This window comes from Lissotriton helveticus, chromosome 1_2 (assembly GCF_964261635.1).
Source record: "Lissotriton helveticus chromosome 1_2, aLisHel1.1, whole genome shotgun sequence".
Lineage (NCBI taxonomy): Eukaryota > Metazoa > Chordata > Amphibia > Caudata > Salamandridae > Lissotriton > Lissotriton helveticus.
The window spans coordinates 367,719,923-367,728,218 of record NC_136058.1 but is presented as its reverse complement, the minus strand read 5'-3'; positions in this window follow the sequence as shown (position 1 = coordinate 367,728,218).

The following is an 8,296-nucleotide window of genomic DNA, read 5'->3' as shown; positions in this document are numbered from 1 at the left end:
TGAGGGTGCACGAAGAGGGTTGCGCCCTGACTACTCTGCTTGGTCCCTACAAGGCAGGCAAATCCCTGTAGTCAACTGATTTATGCTGAGGCCTCTCGACTGTGGTCTACTGATACTACCCAGTCCCCCTGCCCTCACGTCGAGGGTTGCGCCTTGATTGCCTTGTCCTACAGGACACACATATTATCCCTAGCTTTATGCGAAGGTAGGCGAAGGCCTCTCGACTGTGGCCTGCTGATACTCCACAGTCCTTACCCTGTGCGGGGGCGGGCGATCAGGGCCGTGATGAGCCTACTGAAAATAGACCAGAATTAACTTTGACGCTGTGAAAGACATGCTGAGTGAGGCCCACCTCAAACTCACAACCCCCTTTTATTTCCTTTGAACTCATTTGCCGCTTATTGGCCCCGATGTTGCTTGTAACCGAAATTGAGACCCGCCGTCGGTAACATGCAGGGTCCCCCCGTCCTCTCCCTGCCTGAGACTGTTGATTGAGACCCACACAATTATAGTGCCTAGCTGTGGGTCCCTACTGTGACAGTCTAACATAAATACTGGACCATTATTGCCCCCTGGACCCAGGCTGGCAAATGGATAGATATGTCCTAACAGTGGCTCCAAGCACCACATTGAGACCTCTGGAGCTCAAAGCCTCTTTTGGGCCCTTTTGAGATCCCTTTGATGAACAACTTCCCTGTAATAGCGTGAGACTACATAATGCATGATTAAGGCACTACTTGGTCCCCTCTATCCCCGCTTTGTACAATCAGGTTATAATGTGTGAATCAATGTCAACCCTTATATAATATGTGATTCTTTGTTATCTTTCTTGCCCTGTCACCTACCTCTATCGCTCTTCTCTATAGCGTCATCCTTCCAAATCTCAATATCCCCCATCCTACCCTACCACTACCACCGAATCTCCCTTCCCCCCTCCAGCCCCCTAATCCTCTACTCTCCTACCCTCGACCCCCCTGAGATGATGCTGTGACGTACTTGAACTCAACCCCACCCTCCTTCACACTCCCTCTCCTTCCGCGCTCTTACCTTAGCCCGCTTCTTCTTAAAATCTCCCTCTCCCACCATGCTCTTACCTTTTATCCCCCTTTTTCTTTAACTCTCACTCCTCGCTCGATCCCTTTCTAGCCTTACCTCCCCCCCATGTCCCGCATCATTACCACCCTCACACCACCCCTCCCTTCGACCCCCACGGACAAACAGTCTGCCCTCACTAAACACGGACCCAACTCCTGGACCATTCCATATCCTCCTAGCCTTTCGAAAAATGCCAAAAAGAATCTTAAGCATACATTTCTAATCCTCAAAGTGAACCAATTATTTGACAGCTATTAGTATATTGGAATTAATCCTGAGCAAAAAGAGAGCGAAATGTTCTTGTCTATGCATATATATACAATGTACCCATCAAATATTTGAAAAGATGCTAATGCCGAACATCTACATTTATTTGAATATTTACAATTTCTTAAAAAACTTTATACATACATAAATGAAAAGACTGCCAGGCGCAGTAGCAAAGTGCAGGAAAAAAGTGCTTGTGTGAAAGGAAAGATTAATGGAAAGAAGATTTAATAATTCACAATAAAGGAATAAGGTACAATTCCTTATAACAGAAACCTGACCCAACAAATACTAATTCAAAAACATTATCTTTAAGCAAGGGGGAAGGGGGGAAGGGGGAAAAAGGATTCAGGTTTACAGAAGAGGGGAAGGATGTCGACGTTTCGACCCTGGCGCATTGGTGGGTAAATTAGCACCTCAGCTATGGGTCTTCATCAGGACTGGGGCGGACCGGGGGTGGGGTAAAGATGAATACATCATCAGTTTTATAGTATCAAACTGATTATAAGGGCAAAAAACCACCAATCAGTAGAGTACATTACCTAAGAGGTAGCAGAAAGCACTTCAAATCGATGGGCCACCTAAGAATAGACAAGAAACATAGGCTAAGTGCCAAGACTCAAATATTGGCACTACAAAGCTCTGTAGGATACTCATTAGAGAGAAGAGCAAGGCGAACTCACCAGTTAATGATGTGCTCAACCAGCCAAAAGTTATATAGTAGATCACCTCAAGTCTATCATTGACGAGGTTAGATAGAAATCACTTTCAAAGGCTACAACATAAGAAGGATGAATAATCAGTCTTAAGTCCACCCCGCATAACTGATAGTTGCATGAATAGACCTTAGTGTGCCAAACTCACCATATGAGTGTATTTTTTGAAGGCACTCAAAAACGATTGTGCATCAGGAAAACAAATTTCCCCGTCAATTCTATGAAAAAATATATACATAACACCATATTAGTATGGTTTCAAGTGTACATTGACGCTCAAAAATGTACATTGATGCTCAAAGAATTCATGCCACTGTTTTCTGCATACCTGTTGAAGATCTTGACACAAATGTGGTAATCTCCAGTAGCACAAGAAAGAATATATTCTTAGAGCAGTCTCTCATCAGGCTCTGAAAACAATAGAACGCCTCATTAGTTAAAAAGACGGCGTTCACGGGCACACCACGAGCGTCTGTACGCATATTCATGTCTCTGTCTCATGCTTCTCCTACCTCGTCATCCAATAAATCTACATGGTCAACGACGGATTTGACGACGGTCCCGCCGATGGCACTTCCAGTGACGACGATGGCTTCGACACTGCAGATGACCTCATCAGCGACTCTGACCTCGACGACTACAACTTTTTCGTTGGCGTCCTCTTCAACGACGGTGGTTCCGTCGACGACCTCGTCTACGACCGGGTCAACAACTACATTGTCTACAATGCTGACGACTACTTCATCCGTTCCTGTCATGTCCTTGTCAATGATGCAGACTCTGTTATCGTCGACAAAGCTGACAAAGCTTTATCCCACGCCTTGTTGTAAGCATTCATCCTACTCACAGCTTACGCCTATGGACCCGTCGACAACGTTCTCGTCGACGACACTGTCAATGAGACAATTTTAACAAAAAAAATCTAGCTATAGTTTCACCTCTACCACCTTCAACTTTTTTAGAGGAGTCTGCTGAAGATGGGACGTTTGGACCTGCTGATAGTCATTCTCAAATGCATGTTAAACATCAAGAAGAAGATGACGAGTATGAGGGTTACTACCAACAAGAATATCACCCTCCTCATGCACAGATTCAGTATTTGGAACCAGTTAATGGGCCTATGATCCACCTTCCTGTTACTCTGGTACAGGACCTTCAGGATTTGTTGCATGACTATCGCGCATGCTTTCCTTCAGCAGCTCTAGCTCCACCACCACAGCCACCACTGCCTGCCGCTTTTCCACCACATACTTCTGTACCTTTGTCTGTGCGGGAAATACTGCTTCACCGCAACATTATCAGAATACTTCTGATGAAGGAGAAATGGTGGACAGTCAACATCAAAAAGATGGACAAACAGGAGATGAATGGGAGGACTATGTGATATTGACGCCTATGTCTCCTCCACAAACTATAGAGGCTCCTCCAGGAGATATCGGCGTTTTTCATGCTCCAATAGAAAGAGCATTGTGAACAAAACACGGTCCCTACCGTGAGTGACCCGACGCCTCCCTCGAGGTCCCGAACCTCGCGGGCTGAGCCGACGGCGTCCCTGGCAACCCGGACTCCATTTGTTTCTCCCTCCCTGCAGGACCCGAGCCGGAAGGACGATCAACCGGAAGGACTCCCGTGTGACCCCGGAAGTCCCACCCCCTACCCGACGACGGAGGAAGAAAAGGCAGGAAGCGAAGACGGCGTGTGGTGCAGAGAAGTCGACTCGTGGCGGAAGACGGACGGCGGCACCCCGGAGACGCAGGACGAAGAAGGAGAAGACGACGAGGTCTGGACGGAGGACTGGTGGAGTCCTTTGGAGGACGCTGGAGAGTGGCCGTAACTCGCGGAAAGAGTTACGGCGGGGGCATGTGAGTACCGACTCCTCCTGTGTAAATAATCAGTGCAAAGCCCTAGCGTAAGCTGACACCGGCCCCCCCCTTTTTGATCACTAAGCACTGTATATATTGTAAAGGCACCCTTCGACCACACCGGCACTTGTGTAAAAGTCCTCGCACTGTCCCTATCTTCCGGCACTCTCCTCTCCTTCCCGGCTGGATCATTCCCCTTACCTCCCTCACTGTCCGCTTTCCCTTCTACACTCCTGGTGACGGTGAGAGACGCTCATACCGTTAGGAACGGTCAGACTAACGGCCCTTTTTCTGTTTCTCCTCAAAACCCCCCTCCGAGGAACGACCAGACGAGGAAGAAGCCAAATCGACCTGGTGTACGACGTCCCTCCAACAGAGTTACTGCCGGCATCCAGGAGCTGTCATTTGGGACCCTCACCCTATCACCTTGGAACTACCCCTTTTTCCGTTTATTTGCCTCTATTTGAACTTGTGCACAAACTAAATAAAAGACATAGCCCACTATATACGGCCTCCACGCCTGTCATTCCGGCCCGCACAACCCCCACGACAACAAGCATCTACATGTTTTCAACTGTCTTTAGCCTTGGGCGTGGTTCACTTCTGCAAAGAGAAGAGACTGCGCCACAGCGAAGGTCCGCAACCTGCCACGTGGCTGCCGCCATGACCACGTGCCTCTTCGATGCAGGCCCATTGCGAACTCAGCTACACAGCACCGCAGACTTATATCTGTATCGACTACTGTCTTCAATCTACAACTTGAATTCAACTTTGGATCTAAAATTTTTGTCGGTGTCTGTGCTGAGTACTGCCTTCAGCCTACACTGTGGCCAGTAGAATTGACAACTTGATACCAGTTGCGCATCAGCACTACAGAAACCATTGAATTCAGTCTTGATTTATTTAAAGCAAAGACAATTGTACTATGTCCTCAGGTTTTGTTAAAGTTTGAACAGTTGGAAATTCAGCCTTCATTTATTTAATGCAGCGACAATTGTACTATATGTCTTCAGATTTTGTTTACATAAATGACAAAAAGCATTCGTCCACGTCTGTGTCAACAACTGACTTCAATCTACACTGCGTACAACATGGTTCACAACTTGAATTCAGCTTTCCATCTACACCACGGACAGCAATGAAGTTGGCCTTGATTTATGTAAGGCAGAGACAATTTTGTTAAATGATGCAACAAAAAATATTCCTCGATGTCTGTACTGAGTACTGCTTTTAAATGTACACTGCGATCAACAGAGTTCACCACTTGATACCAGAAGCCCATCAGCACTACAGACAACATTGAATTCATTCTCAATTTATTTAAGGCAGAGACAATTGTACTGTGTCCTCAGATTTTGTTAAAGTATGTGAGAAAGAAAGCATTCCTTGATGTCTGTATCAACTACTGCCTTCGATCTACACTACGATCAGCAGGGTTCACAACTTGGTACCAGTGGCGATTTAGCTCTACAGACAATATTAAATTCATTTTCGATTTATTTAAGGCAGAGACAATTGTATGGTGTCCTCAGATTTTGTTAACTGTGACAAAAAAGCATTCATCGATGTTTGTATCGAGTAGTGACTTAGATCTACACTCCAATTACTGTGCCCCCCGACCACGCATCATTGCAGGATACGTACACGCTAAGCACCAAAGGTACTACTTACTCAGTGCACCAACAATCATCCCTCTAACCTATACAAAATGACCACATGGCCTTACTAAGCCAGAATTCACAAGACAACAAACATTACTATCAGTACGGCCTGCCCAGCCCCACATCATCGCAGGCTCCACAGAACCTTGTTGTTTCAGGTACCACTAACTCAGTGGAAACCAAACTAAGTATTTCACCTATCAAACCCTACACAATATCCCTTTAGTATGCTTTCTTCAATAATTTAATATATCACTTATAGATTTAGTTGCGTAATAAAATGCATGCTGCATACATGTTCGATCTTCCACTTCAATCATGATTGCAGATGATGCACTCCACCCTAAGATCTACACTGCAGACAGCAGGGTTTACAACTTGAATTCACCTTTGCATCCACACTATAGATAGTAGGTAATTCAACCTTGATTTATTTAATGCAGAGAGAAGTATACTGTATGTCTTCAGATTTTGTTAAAATAAGTGAAAAAAGCATTCTTCTATAACTGTACTGACTAGTAGCTTCGATGTACACTGTGGACAGAAGGGTACAGAACTTGAATTTACCTTTTGATCTACACTACAGACAGTATTAAATTCAGCCTCGATTTATTTAAAGCAGAGAAAGAAATAGTGCTGTTGTACTGCTAGTATGCGCAAGCACCTTCAATTGTTGCATTCTGTGAACTATGGCCACAAAGAATGTAGAAGATTGAGCCAAAATGTACCTCCACCGCCGGCTATACCAAGTACCTCTGGGGTATCACCTTCAACATCGCCACCAGACATACGTCCCCAAAGTTCATATAGTCCAGTATGCAACAGTGAATGGTTTCAGTGCAGCCCGCTCAGACCACGCATCATCGCAGGGTGAGCACATGCTAAACACCAGTGGTACCACTAACGTAGTACACCGTCGCCCTTGTTAAGGCAAAATTCAATAGTCAAAACACATTTTTACCAGTGCGGTCTGCCTGAACCATCCATTTTGGCAGGCTCCACACAAACCGCCCCTACCTCAGTGCACCACAACTCATGAACTCTTTACGATAGAATTTTATGTGTATTATTTCACATACAGTGCTCCTACCTTTGTACAGCAGAAGTCATAAACCGTTTATGATTAAATATCTGTGTATATTATCATGATTACTATTCTACTTGTTACCAACAACAACGTAATAAAATTGAGTCGAGCACACATGCCCATACCCACTTCAACTATCTATCTGTGTCTGTGTATTTATTATGTTTGTAAAATGCTGCTCCTGCATCCTACCACATTATATTGTCCTATAAATAGCGTATTCAACCATCTTACCTCTGACAGTTAGTGTGGGCTATTCCTCCTTTTTTAAATTAATTTATTTTTTAGCATATTTATGTAGCGCAAAACCAACTCAAAACTATATCAGCAATTTACATGAGCACCGTATTTACAGAACATTTTCAGGCATGCGTACATTCCGTCATTACTCTACAGTAACAGGATGTGGACGCAACTCCGAGCCTCGAACACTGATTTCCAGCACCAAGTTCTACAGTGTACCTGAATAACCACATACGTATATATATATTATATATATATATAAGCTGCCCTTCATGTGCTAAAAACTGCAACTTAAACCTTTCACAGCCCTGTATTACTACAACTACAACACACCACTGAATGTACAACAAACATTCATAATCACAGATATGCATCATGTCCACCATCTTTTATGTATGCAACTATGAACGACTATAGAGTCAGTGATACCCCGTACCTTCCAAGTTGGCCAAGTTGTGGAACTTTACAGATATAATGACACATTTGCTTTTAAGGCCCGGATGACATCAACACTACAAAACGGACACCCAAATCACTTGATTTTTCATATAGCTAACAATGGAATCATGCCCATAGCTCAGGAATCATGGTTCAGTCTCGCGCAGCACTGGCATACGTCAGGTCAGCCCACTCCACTTACGCTACCAGAAAAAACAAAAACAAAACATTGCCCAGATTTCCATTGTAGTGATTTCTTACTTCCAGGTCTAGTTGTCAGAATGGCACACACATACTCCCTCATGGCTGGTACACACCCACACCACACCCATGCCGTACCGATATCAAGACTCGCACCATATGTCAGATTTCTTGGTGGCAGAGCGGGACTGCATGATGTGGAAGGTATGCTGTCCACGAAAAGGTAAACAGTGAGACCTGGGTGCGGATCGGAGGGAGTCAATGAACAGCAGCAGACTGGATACAAAAAAACGACGCAGCGATTTAGGCGTACGCAGTCCTATATACTGTATCTTATTGCATTTATATATTTTTTTTCCCAATAGCAGGAACGTTTTTATAATCGGTCAAATGTCCGGAATATAAACTGTACAAATAGTTGTTTTTAAATGCGGGAGGGAAGATGTGTGAAAGGGCGATGTTATTGTACTCCACATTAAAATAGTAATAAATACCAATCATAACATCTTTATTTTACTATCTTTTAGATGTAGAGCTTCAGGGTGCATTATGTCCCAGCACGTGGTCAAAAACACACCGGTGACAGAAAGGTGAGCTCCGAATATTCTTTTCAGTCACTCTCTCACTTCCTCTCTCCTTTGATAAAGAAATGACACACAATGTTAACTTCCTTTTTATCTTACAGGTTGTGTTTCACAAATTAGCGTCATCACCCCCCCAAAACCT